Source organism: Euprymna scolopes, chromosome 20 (assembly GCF_053919585.1).
Source record: "Euprymna scolopes isolate OS-2025 chromosome 20, ASM5391958v1, whole genome shotgun sequence".
Classification (NCBI taxonomy): domain Eukaryota; kingdom Metazoa; phylum Mollusca; class Cephalopoda; order Sepiida; family Sepiolidae; genus Euprymna; species Euprymna scolopes.
In genome coordinates, this window is record NC_136501.1 from 44,740,941 (window position 1) to 44,762,884 (window position 21,944).

At 33.5% G+C, this 21,944-nt stretch overlaps 1 protein-coding gene across 1 annotated transcript in view; it reads left to right on the forward strand.

Moving 5' to 3' along the window:
- The window catches only part of LOC145241401 (uncharacterized), a 197,758-nt gene that overhangs the window by 12,148 nt on the left and 163,666 nt on the right, over positions 1-21,944 (forward strand). The window lies entirely within an intron of this gene.

Consider the following 21,944-nt stretch of genomic DNA (forward strand, 5'->3'; position numbering starts at 1 on the left):
CTTTGAAGTAAATTGCTTTCATTTATTGTTGTTTCAAAAAATTTTAATCGATTTTTCGCACAATTTCGTTTAATTTTATCTTTAAGGCATTATCAGAACTTGAATTATTTAGGGTGTCAGTTTTCGTCGCCATTTTCTTGTTCATACAGACCGATTGACTGTGTATCTTTTTCGAACCGATAAAACGCTTTAAAATGAACAAAAACACTAAAACCTTTTTTTCAGATAGATAGAAGAGTAACTTATTTTCCTTTGCTAATATTTATTTGTTATATATTTCATTTTTGACCACATTTTTGTACCTCTGTGGATTATAACACAAACCAAAGTTAAGTTTGGGAAAAATGAGTTCAAACTAAAAAGTATACAACATACAATTTGAAACCCAGCAAATATATGTCAGTCTATGTCACATTAACATATACTGAATGAGTTTCTAACAGTATTTTGTATAGTTTTTTTTTAGTTTGAACTTTTTCCCAAACATAACGTATTTAAAAGAGAGCACGCCGTCATTTGTTCTTTTTTTATATATACCGATAAATATTGTACGATAACACATACTGAGTGAGTTTCTAACAGTATTTTGCCTCAATCTAGAAGGATTTCCTTCTCTACTGACTGAGGACAGAAAAAATTAAGTGCAGTATTAGAACACGTACTACACTTTGAATTATTTATTTACTAAAAATATAACAAAGAATCAGATCATCAAAAGTGTGTGAAAGTAGAGATCTTACATTATATTATTCTTAGCTAGAATCATTTTACTCACCAAAATACCACATTTACTCCTACTCAAAATAGTGGCATTATTTCGAATAAATATATATATATATATATATAGTATATATATATGGTATCATTATATATATATATATATATATATATATATATATATATATATGGTATCATTATATATATATATATATATATATATATATAGTAAGTTATAAAATGTATTTGGCGATTAAGCTACACTGAATGTTCCGCGTTTCATCCACTTTAGGATTCTTCAGTCTTATGTGCTAAGCCTGAAGAATCCTAAAGTGGATGAAACACGGAATATTCAGTGTAGCTTAATCGCCATATACATTTTATAACTTACTAGCTAGCTCTACCTACGTGTTGAGAACTTTTGAAGTAAATACTTAAAGCTTACGCATAAATCTATACTTTCGTATATTAATATTATGTGAGTAAATTAAGTAGTTATATATATATATATATAATATTTTTAATTAAATATTAATACATTTTTGATTAAAAATATAATTTCCATAATATGGCTTAAAATATCAATAAATTGTTTGCCAATAATAAATATAGCCAGTGTTACAAAACCAAGGAATAAAAATTCATACAAAAATTTCTGTCTGCCCCACTTCCACAAAAAATTCATAGGGTTTAAGAAAAAAATAATTAACGGTTTTTAGTCAGATTTTCCGGTATCTCTAATGATATTGTTATAAACACATAAGTTTCTATCACATGAAAAGAATTTATGATTTATTTAGGAGTTTCCCAATGCGTATTTTGTATATAAATTATCGGTGAGATACAAGGAACATGTCCGTTATTTATAGATTTTGTCCCACAAAAAGAAGAAAGAAAAATAAAACGACGTAAACAAATAAATTGATTTTTAAATAATAAATTTAGTATATTTATATATTAAACTCATCGTTGTCTGCGATAAGTAAAGCGCCAAATATCGAAACATTTCTTAAACAGACTTAATCGACGCCATTTAATGTACTCATTCGCAAGGGGCGGCGGCCGTCTCGTGTGCTATAGTTGTTTTTTTTTTGTTTGTTTGTTTTGTTTTTTCCGGGCGCTTTTGTTATATGAATCGGAATCTGGAATCGTATCGGAACGAAAAATTTACAACAGAATCGGTAATTGTATCGGAATGGGAAAAATTTTTGGAATCATCCCCTCACTACTCCATACAATAACCGAGAACCCCCATCCATGTTTCAATGTTGACTGCAGTCTTTTAAAGTTAAACCCTTGCTCAGAGCCTCTATACGCACACCCTTCCACTGTCGAGAAATAATGCAAAACATTACTCAGCAGAGAAAACAATATTAATAAAAAAAAATCATAGGTCTCTAGACTATCTCACGAGCCTAATCTTCTCTGCGCTTGATTTTTGCAGAAGAAGGCTTTTCTTCCCACAGCTCTACCATTGTAATTCAGCTTGTAAAGATACCTGGCAGCTGTTCTGTGATTCAGACCAACTTGCAATGTCAGAGGCTTTGCACCGCAGATCCTTTTCAACTTTTTTTTTTCACAAGACTCAAGGTTCTTTTTCAGAGGGTCTGAGGTGACCTGAATGAGGTTCTGTGCACTCTTTGTCCTCTCTTATGAATTGTACGATCACTCTAGTAAGAGTAGAAAAAGGTATTGAAGATCGCCTTCATGTTGACCCACGATTCGTCCTCACAAAAATTCTAATAGGTCTGTTGCTCCTTTTGTTCGTGACATCTTTCACACACACACACACACATATATATACACACACACATGCATATATATACACACACACACACACACACATATATATATATATATATATATATATATATATATATATATATATAGGAAAGAAACACAATGTGTACGCAGGTCAATCAACGTTTAAACATTTTCATGTCTCGCCAGGCCTCTTATTAAATCTCATTCAATCGGAGTCATGACTATACATGAAAAACTGCTAGAAACGTTCGTCGAACTGCGTGAACTAGATTTATAAAATTTTATGCATATAAAAGTTCTACACTCGCATTGAAGACTTTGAAAAATGACGGTTATAGTTTAGGTTAACTATATAGCGGAACTTAATTATTCAATGATATATATATATATATATATGTTTGTGTATATATATATGTGTGTGTGTGTATATATGTGTGTGTATATATATGTGTGTATATATGTGTGTGCGTATATATATATATGTGTGTGTGTGTATATATATGTGTGTGTATATATATATGTTTGTGTATATATATGTGTGTGTGTATATATATGTGTGTGTATATATATGTATGTGCATATATGTGTGTATATATGTGTGTATATATGTGTGTGTGCGTATATATATATGTGTGTGTGTGTATATATATATATATGTGTGTGTGTATATATGTGTGTATATAAATATATATATATGTACATATGGGTGGTCAAGGTCTGGTGTGGACGTGTGTTAAAAGCACACACATGTCGTAGCGTCTTTCTGTGCTTCTCCGAGACAAATCAACCCCACGTGCACTTCGTGACCACTGCCACGCAGACGGGGCTGTGATAAACGGCGAGTTTCCTACGCCGTATGACTGGACCTCCACTGCCTTGTGGGCCAAGGTTATTTAACCAAAGGCTAAGGGTGAGGTTACCCTGACAGAAACCTCCAGAGGAGCTTAGGCCATATAAGTTGCAACATATATGACCCAGCGGCGTGTGGAATATGCTCTGGTGCCCAGCAACCTTAGTTCCAGCCATTGATCAAATTGCAGGGTGGGTGGAGAGGGCTCTGTAAGCCGTGGTGAAGGCAACCTCACTAGGAGAAGGAAAACTCTGATATAAAACCTGCGATGACTGCTGCATCCAATGATGTTGACTTGCTCTTCTTTTTGGATCAATGTGGCAGTTGTTTAGAGAGTGGGATTATCTCGGTGTAAAGTCTTTCCTCACTATAACAATCATCAGGCACAGGCATTGCTCGATATAAATTAGATACACTTTTTACCATCTCGTGTTTCTTGGTAGCGGGAGGAAAGAAAAGAAAAAGGCTTGCTGTAGCCTAAAACGGCAAAATATTCAATGCAGTTGTTATGGTTATGAACGCAAATGGCAATAAAGGAACTGGAATTTCCAGGGCCTGGCTCGGCAGGTGTTTCAGGGCTCCACAGCCTGGACCCGGTCGTCACTATGTTACTGCGAGGAAATATATGACAATGGTCATCGGCTGTTTGAATGTGCGGACGCTGCTTGACTTGCCGTCAGCAATAACGCGTCAAGAGCGTAGATCTGCTCTTGTATCTAAGGAACTTCAACGTTATGACATGGACATAGTTGCTCTATGAGGGACAGTTTTCCGAGTTGGCTGGGGCCTACACCATTTTCTGGAGTGGTAGAGCGGATAGATGTTAGAGTGAATTAGGCGTGGTTTTTGCTATAAAGGCATCAATTATTTCTAGCCTGGAAGAACTTCCATGTAGTGTGAGTAACCGGATCATGACTATGAGATTACCTCTGGTAAATGGTCGTTATACAACTTTTTGAGTGGCTATGCACGCACTATGGATGCAACAGAAGATAAAAAGGTTGCTTTCTCTTTTGCTTTGTGCAGTGAAGTTAGACGCATTTCCTCTGCTGATAACATCTTCATTCTTTGAGATTTTAATGCTAGGGTGGGAAGAGATTTTGAAATTTGGGATGTGCTGGGTAAACACGGAGTGGGCAACTGTAATAGCAATGGTCTGATGTTGTTGCAGTTTTGTTCAGAGATGGGTTTTAAAATCGGTAACCGTGTTTCAACAGAAGCATAAATACAAGACGACCTTGATGGATCCTGGTTCCAAACAATGGCACTTGATAGACTGTGTTATTCAGAAAACTTGAGATGAGGGATATCTGCAGTGTTCGTGTCATGCGGAGTGCAGAGTGCTGGACCGACCATCGGTTGGTTCGTGCAAAGATTAAGTGTGTTGCGAAGCCGAAGATGAGGCGAGCTAGTGTGGCTATCCCAAAGCGACTTAATATTGCCCATCTAAGTGACAATATTGTGAGGGAGAAACTAGTTAAGGATATGGAAGAGATTGATTGTGAAAACACTTGGCGTGCTTTTAAGGAGCCTGTCTATGACGTATATGAGAGGGTATTAGGTTATTGTGAGCGTAAACATCAGGATTGGTTCAATGAGAATGATATTCCTGAGAAAATTGATATTAATTGATGTCGGTGATTAATAGCTTTTTTTCCTATTAATGTCTAACTATGCATAAAACGGCTACCATCATGCCTTGTCTCTTGCATTTAATCATAGCAAAAGTTCCTACAAGATTTTAGTCAAATCGGTCCAGAAGTTTCCAAGAAAAAGTGGAATGGGCAGACATAGACTATAAGATATATAGCATAGATTATTGTATCAATAGTAACAAAGCAATATTACAACGAACTTAGAAAACAATTAATTCTGTGATGGTAAACTAGACCATTAATTGCAAGGAGGTCAACTTTTGAGTCACGGTTTTCGCAAGTCACGAACGCGTAGCAAACTGAAGCTATGTTTAAAAAACATGATTTGCAAGGTCTTGACATCATAAGTTCGATGGCAAAAATGTTTGCAAGTAGCATTTTTCCATTTCTTCCCTGTTTCCCGTTTCAGGTATGAGTCTGGCTATCACGGCTTTTTTTTTATATTGCGGCCGCAGGGTAACTCGCTGGTATTTTGATTGAAGGAAAAGTTGCTTTGATTCATTTATTTTGAGGAGGAAGTTCTGCGCACGGCCAACAATATGTGCTTCCCTTCTTATCCGTTTTTTGTCGAAATATCTGGGGGAGGGGTAGTCACCTACTTCTTCTTTATAAGGGCAATTCCGTTCTTTTGTGGGGGTTGAACAATATCCTTTGTATAGCAGCTCTGTCTGAACCGGACTTCATGTCCACCCGAGAAATGACGGGTATCCATGCTAGTTTATTATGTGAATGATACTCATCTGTGATAGCGTGTGTGTGTTTGTATGCTTGCCAATTTTGGGTCTAATCACTTGAACTCTTAGATGTAGGTTACCTTGACCTGAGTCAAACTTTTTAATATATATATAAAATATATATATATATATATATATATATATGATAGTAATAAATGCATATAATAAATGTATAGCTGTAGTTTCTTAAATGTATAGCTAAAGAATCTACTTTGTTGATCAAAAGTTCCAAATAATAAACAGAGCGGTGTAATAGTATTTTTATCTATATAAACTTTATTGGCTACATATGTGCATGCATGTTTCAGCCGTGATTTTCATGTTATCATATCATCATATTAAAATAAACCAAGAGTTTCAGCAGTAATTCCTTAAATACAACTCTTTCTCTTACTTGAGGCCGGAAAGAACAGGTGAAAAAATTAAAATAAGACAAAAACGGGGAAGATTAAGTAAGAAACTTAATTCTTTCTTGTAACGATTGATAACAATTTTAATCGTTTTGCTTATCTTTTTTCTCCCTAGTTTATGATCTGATACAAAAATGTGTATCTATTCTGACAGTTTGATTTGGAATTGATATGATATAGTGTCAGTTAGACTGACGAACAAATTTCTGGCTCATAAAATTCTTTCTGCTGACTTCAACCTATGTACAATTATATGTTCGCACACACTCAGAATATGCTTAGATGAGTTTGCATGCTTACACTTGCAAGTGCATTGATCTCAATATGTAAATCCCAACTGAAACATGTAAGAACATATGTAGCCAGTATTGCTTATATATATATATATATATATATATATATATATATATATACAATGGCGTCAAAAATCAAGTCCGCACTTACCATTTTTTTAATTGGAACTCAATTGAGTTTAACTAGGGTTACGTTTTACAAGGAAAACACTGCTATTGAGAAAACTACCTCGGAAACAAACTTGAAACGTCTCACCAAATCGAACAACAGTGTAATCTCGTAAAAAAGTGCTCTTTTTCTCCAGTTAAGAAAAGATTGAAAGAATTTAATTTGCAAGGCTGTGTTGCAGGACTAAGATCAATAATTTTTGTAAAATCAGAAAGCGCCGTCTAGACTTCGTTAGATGCAATGAAGATCGTGACTCTTCATATTGGTCAGAAGTGATTTTAGCGACGAAAGCAAATTCGAAAAGCAGTAATGAAAGGCAGTACAACCGTCGAAGGAAATACAAAAAATGTACCCTAGGTGCACAGTTTCAACGCTGTAATGTGGTGGAGGTTCAGTTTTGATGTGGGTCGTTATTAGTGTCAATGGCCCAGGGTCTATAGTTCTCTTGTAATGTAGAATTAATTCGACAAAGTATATTAATATGTTGACTGAGCATTTTCCACCCTACTTTAATGGGAATTTAGATGATAATCCCATCGCCATATAAGATAAATCTCCAATTCTCACAGGTGGCAATGTTAAGAAGTTCTTTGAAGAGCATGATATTCCGTGTTTGGATTACCCTGCACAACCTCCATACCTCAATCTTATCGAAAACGTATGATATTACATCAAGCAGCAGCTACGCAATGATAAAATTTTAAATCTGGAAGAACTTTGGACAAAAACTAAAGAAAAGTGAGATGCCCTTTTTGCGGAGTATTGGCGCAGACTAATTCAAGGAATGCCCAAGACATTGCAGGCTGTCAAGTTACAGAATGGCTATGCTACTAAATATTAGCTAGTCTATTGTGTTTTTGTTATATTTGTGTTGTATTAATGTTCTAAATTTACATTTACATAAGAGTTTTCCGTTGTGCAGAGTTTACTTTGCCTTCTGGATTAGGACGTTTTTTTTTTCTAATTGAGGTGAACTCTAGAATACTTCAATGTTTAATTAAATGTTAAATATGAACAAGTAAAGCTTATAAACGAAATAAAATGCGAATGAAATGAGATATAGGTTGTTTAAACAGTTACATTTAATTAAGTTTTAATTTTCGGTTTTTGAAAGAATAACGTGTGGACTTTCTGTTTGACGCCACTATATATATATATATATATATATATATATATATATATATATATATATATATATATATATATTTAAATAAGGGAATAGTCACCAACAATGTGTATTTTTTAACATTATTTTATTATTCCGTGTCTTGGTTTTTCATTGGGAATTATGTTTGGATCATTGTAATAGTGTTTTTAAGTCATTGAAATGGTTTTTATGCGCGTTATATATATATATATATATATATATATATATATATATATATATATATATATATATATATATATATATATATACACCTTGACATATTCAAGGCTTTGGATAGGGTATGGCATAAAGGTCTTCGTCACAAGATTGCCAGCTACGGAATTGCTGGAAATGCCCTCTCAATTATCAAATCTTTTCTCTCTAATGCGTTTATAAGTCGTGAATGGATAGAAATCACAAGCTGATAGTATAAATGCTAGCGTCCCTCAAGGTTCCATTTTGGACCCAACTTTCTTTTTGATTTTCAACAATGATGTTTAAACTTACACTCTTAGATCATTCGAAGACATTTCTGCAAACAGAACAATCTATGGCAACACATCAAAAACTGACAATGACTAAAGGATATATTTTTAGAATTCCCTCTCTTCTGATCGAGAGCACATAGGGAAATAGAGTAAAAGGTGGCTGATTTATTTTAATGCATCTAAAGTCCAGCTTCTCTCTTTCTATCACAATTGCTCTGAACCTTACCTGGTCCCGATTGAAATGAATAGCTCTCGTCTTGAAGAAGCACTATGTCTTGACAAGGTTCTGGAAATGACCATCACCCATGATCTGATTTAGAACACAGAACCAAGAACATCCTAAAATTAACGCTGTTGTCATATCTTGACAGGAGCTCATCGCCGCACCTATCCTATCTTGATAGAGTTCAAAACGGGTTTCGAAACCTATTTGCTGATGCCCTTTTTTCTTCCTTGCAACCTCTTTCCCACAGAGAAGACGCTGTGAGCCTATCTCTGCCCTATCGTCATTCTTCTGACAAGTGCTTGTATGAGCTCCAATCTATTGTTTGACTTTGTAAAACTTTTACAAAAAAAACTCGACTAGCTACAACCACTATCAACAAATCTACCCCACTCTCTATTTGTGCCTAAATTTAAACGCAACTTCCATGAAAAAGCTTATTTCCTAGAACTTCGCTCATGTGTAAAACTGTTCCACTGGTCCTCTTCCCGGTCGACTACCACATGCTAGCCTTTATATCCATTGTAAAAAAGTACCCGTTGAACCGTCCCACCAAAAACACTCAAAATTCTACCCAATCCACACCATTAACGATTATTAAACTACCACCTTACATTCATTAACCCTTATCCTTGAGTGTCTTTCGGACTTTGATAAGGGGTGATTTCCTTATGTTTACTTTCTCTCAGCATGCGTACTCGTGTGTAAGAGCAATAGGTCGTGTATAAGTAGATAATAGAGTAAGTTGATAGAAGTACTTTTCTTTCTACATCAAAGTGGTAGGGGAGAAAGAATATAATGGCGTGCTCACGTTTTATTCTTCCTCTTATTTGTTTATATTGTCAGGTGTCGAGGCCGATAGTAAATATGTATTTTCAGGGCGAAGAATGATTTAGACGCGTTGATGTCACACGTAAACAAACAAAAAACGAGACTGCGATTTTATATTTTAATTATGTATTTTTGTCGCTAGTTTTCGCACTGAGAATGAGGTGTTTTTCTATATAGTTTTTTGAGGATAGTAACTTGTGTGATTTGATCTCCAACAATTAACGAGTATTTCAAGATATAGATTATCGGCACATTTAAGATGTTTTTAGAAATTACTTTAATGTTGATGCTTATGGCAAAGATGTTTATACGTATTTAAAAATACAGTTATAAATTAAATGTTTTATTATTTTCAATTAATTGTTCTGTTAATTTAAATAGCGAAGTTCGTGTTATATATATACAATAAAAAGAATGAGAATTTACAGTTTTTTCCACAATTTTGGGCTATCTATAAGAATTGAACCTGGATATAAAAATCTACAGTCCCTACCATCAGCCCAATTTAAATCATTTCTATGTTCTGTGGTAAATAATACATAGCTTACCTGAGTGTAGCTGCCGGAGGTGAGGATGGTCTTCCAACAATCAAGAAGAACAATAGCATTGTGGTTATTTATGCTAATAGAGTAAGGTAAATTGTTATAAAAACCTTCCTCCTTTGTGAAGAGTCTTCATTATTCTTTTTATGTTACTGTGGTTACAAGAACTGAGAAGAAGGTCGCGAAGAAGATTGTATTTTTTCGCAACCTCACTTCAGGTTAGCTACTCTTAGTTATATGCCTTTTTTTCCAACAGTTCACAAGTTTTCTAATCGCACTAATTATATTATAAAATCCATACTTCTTTTCTGTTTCTAAAAGAATTTTTTCACTCTCCACAGACAAAAAAAAAACATTCAACGACAATGCAAGCTTAAAAGATTCAGGGCATACTTAAAATAAATAACAATATAACCATAATAACCCCATTAACAGCCGTCTAACATTCGTAATTACCCATAATATAAACTACGAATAAATCATATTCCAGACAGCAATCTACGGCGCTGAATAATAACTTTAATAACCAACCGTCTTACAAACATAAACCCGCCCAATGCAATAATCATAGCAACTAGCTAGAAGTAATGCATACTTTAGAAGAAAAAAAAAGCCGCGTGTTTTTGAGTTCAGATAATATGCAAATATAATTTGGGAAATGTTCAATTTCATGGGAGACATTTTTCTCTCATTTTAAATATTAGAAAAAGTATTGGTTAATAATAGTATTTTTGACCAAAAAATTAAGGAAAAAGATTATAAGAAAACAAGACAAAAATCCAGGATTAAAGTCAAACCTGGAATAAGTAAAAAGAAAAAAGTAAAACATGTTAGTGTTTTAGATTAGTAGACTTCAAAAGTTACGAACAGAAAAGTTGGTTAGCTTTTGTGACTGCGGAGTTCGACTTAGTTTTCTTTTTATGACCTCCAAGCTATTTGGTTTTACCTCATTCAGCTCAAATGTCAAGACAAATATACCAGAAGAATTTTGTAATATTGTAGGCAATTCTTTTAAGCAACCACATACATAAAATAAATAAATTTCCGACTCTACTATGCCTACCCTATCACAAACGATAGTAGCATCTAATAACAAAAAAATAAATTAGCTTAGACTACCTCCTTCTCTTTAACACCAAAAACTAACTGTAATTATGACTTGATAAGCATGAAAAAATTATACTTGATAAGCATGAAAAAAACGATTGCATCCACAAGGATGGCATATATGCATCTACTGTTATCGGGTTACCTCGAATAAAACCTTGGTGTTTGCAAATAATCCTCCCATGACAAAAATACCCCATCGGTCTACTTCTCAAAATACAACTCCAATTATTGAATCGACGGATCCACCAAACATTTTACCCAAAAATATCAACGTCACAACCAACAATACAAATAATAATAATATCAATATTGATCAATATAATAACGATGGCAACAATAATAATAGCAATAATAACATTAATAATGATAACCCGCCTCATTTTTCTCAAGACATTTATGATACTAAAATTTAACCTCTGAATATAGAACAAAATATTTCAGTACAGATTGAATCTACTATTGATAATTATAACAACACTTAATTAAACCGTAATCCAACCTCAAATCTTAACAGAAATCCATATAACATTAACACCAGACGAACGCCAGGAAAAATATACACTTATATTGGCGCTACTTCAACATAAATAAAGGTTAGAATTCTAACCACAATTCTGTTTTTAATAATCAAATCACTGATAATAACTAGGGAACTTTCCTAACCACTTTAATTAAAATACTTAAATTCAAAAAACACCTTTTTTTATAAATTGAGCTATTCGTAAAAAACCTAAGTCTTAGTCTTATCCCCTCTGTATATCTGAAGCTATAAGTATAATTACGTTTCCCCAAAGGATCAATTTATTTAACCCCAAAGGCGAACTTTTTTTCCATGTAAACAAGAAAAAATTCAAATATACCCAATTCGAAATTGCTTTGCTCACCTCTTAAACCTACAATTATAAATTTAATCATTAGTGCTGATTTCTACTATGTCCCGCTTTTGTGAGACTAAAAGACCTTCCGTATCTCCATTGCTTGAGCAGTAGTTTTTTTTTTTTTACTTTAGTCTCACTTATTCCTATATTATTTAATTTTAATTTTTAATTTTATTTTTATGTGTGTGTGTGTGTGTATGCATTTATACATTTAAATATGTATATGTGCGCATGCATACATTTATAATTTTAATTTATAATTCTGCATTAAATTAAATGAACTTTGAAGATATTACTGTCTGGGTCAAATTGCCCATTTCCGATCTATATCTATCAGTTCTAAGAATATATTTAGAAAGGTGACTCTCGAACTGCACCATTCCCCTCTTTTTCTTTGTAGTCCTCGTAGAACAATTAAAGTTTTGTATATCTTTCTTATAGGCTTGTAAGGTTTTTGACAAATTTCAATAAATTTTTAATATCAATATTTTATATTATATATACATATATATATATATATATATATATATAAACGAAATAAGACACTGATAGAATTCAGATGAAAAATCCTGATAGATACTTTCAATTAACCACCAAACTTTATATACAAGTTTATATATACAAATACACACAGACACAGACACACACAAATATATATATATATATATATATATATATATATATATATATATATATATATTTACAAATCAGTTACTCATTGAATGTAGATTTCTTTTAAATAAAGTAAAATAATCATGATGGAATTACAGTGTGTATAAAACCGTTTTCAGTATGAAAATGAATTTGTGAAACATTTTACATGTTGTACATATTAATTAATTTCTAAACGCACAGAGAAACTGTAATAAATGTTAATTTATTATAATATAAGATATACAAAAATAAACAAGAAATAGAAAAAGAACAAACCTTAACAAACAGATTTTCAAAAAAGTAGATTCTTTTCATGAGACAATAAACATTATATAAATAGATCACTGCTATACATGGTATAGACATTTAATAAGTAATGTGTATTTTCCATAAAATAAAATAAAATCGTGAAATTAATAAATATATTAATTAATAAATTCTCCGGATTGTACTGTCTGAAAACAATGATCTGCAACCCAAAATCTGAATAAATTATATTGAAGTCCTCAAAGTCAGTAAAATAAAGAGTGAAACGATTAAATTTTCACCCTAAAAAAGACGACATAAGTCTATTTCCGTTTGATGAAAACCCGTTTTCTTTTTTTCTTCTTTTTTTTTGCAGACTATCCAATTGTTAGCAAGTTGTGTACAAATCCTAAGAGCAATAGGAGCCTTCTATCATGTCTGAAAATGACACAATGTTCAACGAGCACGCTCAGAGATGCGCCGATGTACAACTTATACTCCCCACCGATACACATTCAGGACAATTGCTAGCACTCTGAATATGCATCGATACATTGCCACGAATAACAGGAACGTGCACAGGCTGACGAAAACAAAGTTTCTAGCTACGGTTATGGTCTTTGGTGAAGTTTTAAATTAGGGCCACATCATGCCACCTCACATCTTCGAAGTCGACTTGGAACTAAGCACCAAAGTGTGTCTGGATGTGCTGAAGCGTGTTTTGATCCCCTGGGGCAATCACGTGACCAATGTCAGAGCCTGTATGTGGCAGCAGAACTCAGCGAAAACCGGCTTCAGAAGGAATGCTACGACTCTGTACTCCTCTCTCACAATTCCACATTCTCTCCCGACTTGAATCCGCTGGACTACTGTGTTTGGTTATAAGTCGACAACATTACTGATATGACCTCCCACAAAACTAAAACCAGCCTGATCGCCTCCATCTACCGAGTATTCACCGAGCTCCCGCCAGCATTTGTGGAAAAGGCATCCCACCAGTTCGGGACCCGTATTCAGGCGGTGATTGAGAGTGAAGGCGGCTACATTGAATAGATATCAGCTCTGTTACAAAATTAAGTTACCTGAATTGATTTTTTCAATAAAAAGCTTTAAAATGAAATAGTAATGTTGTTTTAAGGCAAAAATTACATCATTTCGCCTTAGAATATATCACACAATCAGTGACGACGTACTAATTGATGTCGAAACGAAAGTAACTGCATATATATATATATATATATATATATATATATATATATATATATATATATATATGTTCCTTGTTATTATTTCGTATTTTTGTCTCATTTATTTTTGATCATGTGAGTCGATGAACGCTTAAACCTACAGTCAGACATTTTTTGTCCTTTTTCTTTTTCTTTTCTTGCCTTGATCAGTCCATCTGTTTATCTCTCCATATCCCAGAAGATATTTAGATTTTCACTTTTCAATACTGCTTCCAGTGTTTATCTATACCATATGTCTGCGTATTCAATATCCAATATTTTGGGTAGTTCCCAGTGGATTGTCTTCCTCACACAGCCATGTTTGTTTTTGTATTCTTTGGGGGCTAGTTCGCTGCTCACAATTATTATTATGTGATTTAATATTTCGTCTCTTTTTCGATAAAGTCTATACACGGTAATTTTTATAACATTCTGTCTCAGAAAAAAGCAAAATGTCGATTGTAGACGAATATGTAAATATATTCTCATAAAGTGTATTATGTATATTCTTTTTTTTAATCATAGCTTTCTCAGTAACTTAATATCGATTGTAGAAAAATCTATTTCGATAATTGTTTTCTTTCGGAGAAAATATTGATTGTACAATAATGCATATTGATTTCAGATTATTTTTCTATCGTTCGTTCAATAATATCTTGCTTTTCAAGTACAATAATTATTTAAAAGAAGATACACTTTCACTATAGCGATTAAAAGAGCGATGGGAAAAAAGACATATATTAACCAATGACATTTTGGCTGGAATCGTACTGTCACTTCTATGATCCGTTTTGATAGTCATGGAATGATGCCACCTGTTCTACGCCAATTATCACGTATTCATAAAGTAAAGTATAAGTTATATCTTTCATCTATCTATTATTAGCAGGTCGACTCGACGTTGCCCGAGATTAAATGCTAGTCAACAAATGTTTCACGGTCGCTTTTTTATTGTCATCGAAATCCATGAAATTGCTCATTATTCAATCAAATCGATTATTACCTAACCTAGTTGGCGACCCATCCCGGTGCAACGGTAAGAAGATTTACATGCCTCCTCGCAGTGACTTAGTCCACAATAAAGTGTAGTCTACATTGCACTGTAGAAAAACCTGCTGTTGATTTTATAAAATTATTTCTGCAGGGTGTCCCAATAAATTGTATACACTCTTTAAATGGCCATAAAACCAACATTTATTAAACGAAAGAAAAAGTGCATACATTAAAATACTGTGAACAAATATAGAAATCAACTAATTATCGAAATTATTGACCATTGTGGTCCATGAAAAACTGACATCGCTCACTGATTGAATCGAAAACGTTCCTAATCAGTTCAATTGGTACGTTGATTAATCTTCCTTCAACCGTTGCTTCCAACTTATTCACTGTAGCTCGTTTTGTGGTGTGAACCCTGTGTTAATCATGCCCCGCTCACCAACCCCCTAGAAAGAGAAAAATGCATGGGAGGGAGGGGGTGCAAATCCAGTGAGCGTTGACAGTACTCGATACTTCCTCTTCGTTCTATCTGTTTCGCAGGTGACTATCAAGATATGCTCTTACGTCATGATGATAGTATGGAAGTGCTCTATCCGGATGGAAGTGCCATTCTTTATTCCTAAACATCTCTTGGGAACGTGGCATAGCGTATTCGTGCAGCAAGTTGAGATAATTTAAAGAGTGTATACGTGTTATTCAGACACCTTGGCTTGAATTAAAGCTTAAAATGCAAAAATTAATTATCACGCTTCAGTTTTACTCTATCAATAAACATTCATTTCGAACGCGCTAATATCAAAGAACTAATTATGGATTTGATATGCTTTACCTTACTGCTTCTGCAATGATAATATCTTGAATTTTAGTTTACAATAGAAAAGACAAAGTAGGATGATGCAATTGTGCTTTAAACAGAAATATTCATTCTGAAACGCCCTTGTCATGATTTTATATGTCGGACCTTTTAACTAATCTGGTAATAAAACGTCCCAAATGCATGTGTGATGTTAGACTGTGTAAGGTGTTAACTTTTGTTGGTTGGTTGGTTGTTTTTGTTTTATGGCATATCAACCCTTTTCAGGTCATTTAATGCCGAATCCAGTACTTTTGAAGAAAATTTTTTTAATAGAATATATTTTTTTCAAGTTGGTTTCTATTTAACCCATAGTTGGGACCTTAACAGGTACTACCACTAGGAGCAATGGCAATTAAAGGGCGGCTCCACACTCCCCAAAGCCCGCAAGCTGGGGCCTCACCATCGGATATAGTTTAAGGTCATATCCTGGATCTGTTAACTTTGGTCGAAATCCCCTGTTCCTTCTTTTGTCGACTTATTTCGATCACCGATTATCGATACTCACTGAAGGCATTCTGAGATAAAGCCTATCTAAGAACACTGTCAGGTATATAGAGTACCTTTGTGTAAACTTTCATAAAAATCGGCTCGACGCTTTTTAAGTCTATAGGGAAACGAACTCCTACAGAGAGAGGAGGGAAGTTCCTTTTACATAACAGCAGATATTATACTGTGTATTATTATACACAGCTGTGTTTGTTAACGTTTGTTTCTGTAATACTTTTTTCTAATTTATTTTAATAACAGAAAATGCATTGTAAACTATTTTGAAGAAATTCTGTATCATTATAAACGATACAGAATCACCAACATGACCGCTTACAATAGAAAAGCCAGCCTGATCACCGCCATTCTAGTCGTCGATCTCTCGCCGGCGCTTGTGGAAAATACATGCTCCCAGTACCGGACCAATGTAGAGGCGCTGATTAAGACTGAAGATGGCTACGTGGAATAGATGCTAGTTCTACCACATAATAAAGTTCCCTTGAATGAGTTTTTCATTAAAAGTTTTCATATAAAGTAGTAGTGTTGTTTTCTTTAGGGCAACAACTTTATCGTTCTACCCTTTAATTAGAACGAAGTCATTCAACGTTTGTTTTCTTAAATTTTAACTCTTTATATTATATAACAATAAAATGAATGTCAACATATTTATCAGGTTTGTGTTGTTTTTAAAAAAATCAATTAAACTGGGTTGAATTAATTATTATTATTATTAAAAATCTATTACCCTGACCTTGGATGTTTTAACCCCCACCTCCAATGGTCTAATTTGTTTCGATATATATCTTCTTCGCTTCTTTCTGCCTCCCCTTCTCTCTCTCTCTCTCTTTCTCTCACACACACTCTCTCTCTCTGTTGATATATATATATATATATTAAAAATAATTTGTTTTATTTTTTCTTAATCACTCTCTCTCTCTTTATATATATATATATATATATATATATATATATATATATATATATATATATAATGTTGCTGTTGCTTTTTTTTCAAAGGATTAATACGTTTAATATTGGCTTCGCCTCGAAGCTCGTATTTATTTAGAAAGTCGCCCATAATTTGTTTGGGCGTATATATAACATTTTTATTTATCTATTATTTTTTAAAACAGTAATCTACGTACACGCGTGTTTCGAGTTAACCAACTCTCCTCAGCGTAGCTCGACTGTTTTTAGGGATCGAACTCCAGACTGTGTTTACCACAGTCCGGCGCCTTAACCGTTAGGTCACGAACCTTAGATGACTCTACTGTTCATTTTTATCGCATATAAATTTACATTTGTTGCTGTTGTTGTTGGTTTTTCAAACTATAAATACGGCTTCGCCTCGAAGCTCGTATTTATTTAGAAAGTCGCCCATAATTTGTTTGGACGTATATATAACATTTTTTATTTATTTATTATTTATATTATATATATATATGTATATATATATATATATATATATATATATATATATATATATATATATATATATAACCATTATCTCAATCGCGCAGCTGACCTGTTTCTCAGAGGTTAATGACCTTGGGTTAAAACGTTTTGGCCGATATAGTCTACAATGTATTTCGGGTGCGTGTTATCGAACTCGAAAATTATTCTCTCGCCCTCGTGAAAAAATTCGAATGGATCCTGTTATTAAACTCATGTAAACTCCGGTCTTCTTAAAATGCGCCTTATGGAACACTGGAATCTTCATATCGCACTCTGGACGCAATTTCGAAAAAAAAAAAAAAAAAAAAAAAAACGACCACGTTTTAGTTAGCTGGAAACAGACGGCTATTAGTTAGAAACTCAGGTGAATGAAGTTCAGTTTAGCTCTGAGTACAAAAAACCTGGAATTGAAAAATATTTAGAATGGTTGTAGTTAGACGAATTCTTGTTGCGAATCTTTTACAGAAGTAAACCCGAGGCCTGAAACTCATGGGGAGGATCTATCATTAAAATAAAAAGCGATTATAGAACGTTTCTGACGTGTAGAAGAGGCTGTATGGAAGAGAAGAATAAACACTCGCTAGATTTCGAAGTCGACGTTGTAGTCGTGTATGCAAGACAGATTTGTTTATATATGTAAAATAAGTATACAACATTTTAAAAAAGTTTTTATTTCAATTTTAAATGCTACATCCTCAAAGATGGTTACATCATTTCAACCAGCTTGTAAAATTCCCTTATACTATTGGTAATTTTTTTAATTAATGCTGAAACAGAAGATAGCGGGGTAAACGTAATAAACGTTATGAATAAATACCCACATCGTTTGATAAAATGACAGCAATTCAATTAGCCAATTAATATGCCTAAGTAGCGAGAGATTACAGTATATATCCCAAAATAGCTCTTACTAAAAACACATTTAATGGGCTATAGTATGGAAGCGATGAAATCGAGTGGATTTTAAATTCTCTAACTTAAACAATACAGACATTTAATACATTGACTAATCAAAATGGAACCTTGATTTTATATAAAATACATATTAATATGGAAATAGCGTTCGCATTGATACACGCGCACATTTCGTGGATGCAACTGAAGACTGGCATTTCCTTTCCGTCTATTGTATAAACGCTCCACATGTCAAAATCGATAAAGCGTTAGAGGTAATGGCATTAAATATCAATTATGTGTTGGTTTACATACTTTTCTTTCTATTTTATTATATTTCTTGGAAAAGATATTCGTGCAACATTTTTTCCCTGTAATTGCTGTAAATGTTTAATGTGAGATTTATTTCTATAAATTGTTATATGCCCTGCAATTATTTTAATCAATCGCAATTTAAAGCCTGTGTTCTTTATTGAATTTCGAGTAGAAGAAAATATGATTAATCGATTTCGATTTGCTATCTAACATGTTGCAACAATATCTAATTATAAAAAAAAACATCTTAAACATTTCATAATCTAATAAGTCATTTAGACCTATATATATATATATATATATATATATATATATATATATATATATATATGCCAAAAAAAAAATAAAAAGTACATATATGAAGGGCCTTCCATAAGTTTCCAGACTTTTTCCGTAGTGCACACATGGAAATCTAGTCTAATTTGAAGTAATATCCTCCGGCTAGAATTCCCTTATTGTACCGATCCAACAACTTCTGGAAGGTCCCTCTTGTGTGAGCGTGTCAATGACTCTCGACACAGCCTCTGTCATCCCCTCAATTGTCTCATAACGACAGCCGTCAAGGTTTTCCTTGAGTTTAGGGCATAAGCAAAAGTCATAGGAAGCACGGTCTAGACTATATAAAGGGTGAGGAACTGTACTAATGCCCATCTTGGTCATGAAAACATCTTCCTTTCTGATCTTCTCTCAGCACTCTTGGGACAAACTTCGCACAAATCTTCCATATTTTCAGTTCCTCGTGAATAATTTTGTGTTAACAGTTCCCACACTGACATCAAACTGTGCACTTATTGTCTCTATAGACACACGACGGTCCTTTTCAAATATAAATTCTTTATTTGGCCAATCAACTCCAATGTTCTGACTACCTTACTCCTCGCACACCTCTTAGCATCCACCACAGACTCCATGTCATTCTTGAATCGCTTATGCCACTCAAAAACTGATGCTCGATTCATGCAAGGCGGTCCAAAAGTTGACTGAAGGATTCCATACGTTTTCGTGGAATTTGTTAAATTTTAAGACCGAATTTTATTGCATATCGTTCTTCTAAATTGTCCTCACATCAAGATCGCATTTTGGAAATCCACCACAATCAGTTTTTAGTAGGGTATATTTCAATTCCTACTGTAGCTGTTCATTTATACCTGAAAGATTGGCTAGTCACCTCACAAGATTTATAGCAATAACATACTGAATTTTGACGAGTCCATGTCAATTTTAATGTTTGCACCAAGATGTCTGGAAACTTATTGAAGGTAACTTGTATACATATATCTATCTATCTATCTATCTATCAATCCATATATATATATATATATATATATATATATATATATATATATATATATATATACATATCCTTATATATCTATAATATAAAGCTGCGTGTGTGTGTGGTCACGAATAGGCTCCTATATGTTTGACTATTTTAAAAAACTGATTACATATAATGATAGAAGATGTATCGAGACACAGGAATGAGTATGTTTAATCTGGCAGAACGGTGGTTCATAAAAATTGTGGGGTCTGCGTTCGCGCCTGGCCCACAAAGTATGGAAATAAAAAAATGTAAACATTTAAAAAAAAACGTCTACAAGTGTTTTTGATATAGATGTACATAAGAATATTTTGATAAGTATGTTTTAACTTAAATAGGGATGGTATAATAACTTTGTGGGGTCTGTGTTCGCACCTGGCCTCCATAGAATGGAAATAGGCACAAACTTTAATAAAGACTTTTCATATCTATTTGCGTAAGTATACTTTGATAATTATGGTTCAATTTGAAGAAATATGGTATAATAAAATTATGGGGTGCGCCTTACCTCCATATAATGGAAATATGTCACAAAGTTTAACAAGGTTTTTTAATATAGATCCACAGAATATTGTGATAAGTGTTTCAGTGTGAACAGGTATGGTATAATAAATTATGGGGGTTATCTATTTTATTTTTACTTTCATCATATTTTGCTTTGGTTTTGATACCCCCAAATTCGAAGCTATCTCTTTACAAGCCTTCCTTTTCATAACCTATCATACTTTCATAAATCAGAGTCTATTTTCTGTGGGCTGTTTTTGAACTCAGTCAGCGACGGGTACTTTTGCTAGTATATACATATATAGGTGAACGTGTCTGTGTATGTGTGTATCTGTGTGTTCTTTGTTTTATTATTAAATCAAGGGGCCCACAACTGGAGCAAGCACTTGACCTCTATATGAGATATATAGATATTCGAATGTTCCATTTAAGTTCTTTATTTCTCAAACACTTAGTAAAGAATTTGAGAACATCATTTGTGTGTCTGTGTGTCTGTGTGTGTGTCTGTGTACATTTTCCTACGCAATAACTCTGTCAATTTTCAGTCTACAGACTCAAAATTTAATATACAGGGTTCTTAGATTTGGGAAAATCTTTGTAATCAGTTTTTGGCCAGACATTTAGCTGTTAAAAGGTCAAAGTTCAACGATTTGACCTTTGACAACTCTACCAAACTCCTCCGCCAATTTTAGATATAAGTTTCTGTGCCATGGATCTTACTTAATAACTTGAGTTGAGCCCAAAACAATAAATATTAAGGGGTCATAATAGGGGTCAAAGTTTTAAAAAAATTGATCTCTGCGGTCTCTACCAAATTACTCAGACAATTCCTGGTCTAAACATGTGAAATTTGACATAAAGGATATTCAGAGATAGGGCAAGCGTTTTCATCGGGTTGGGTCGAAAATCTTAAGTTACCAATATATAAATGTATGTATGTATCTATGTATGTATGTATGTACGTTTGCATGTCTGCCTAAAAATTTCGACAGCGGGGGCAGATTTTTTACAATATCAGTATCGTTTTGAAATTCGACCTGTCACACGACAAATATCGAAAGATTGACTAAAAAAACCAATATCTTCCCCTTCAACTGGACATTTGTTGTACGGGGGGGGGTCATCTTCTCCTTTTGATTGTCAGCCTTAATATAAACTACGTCATTTCCGGTTTGGC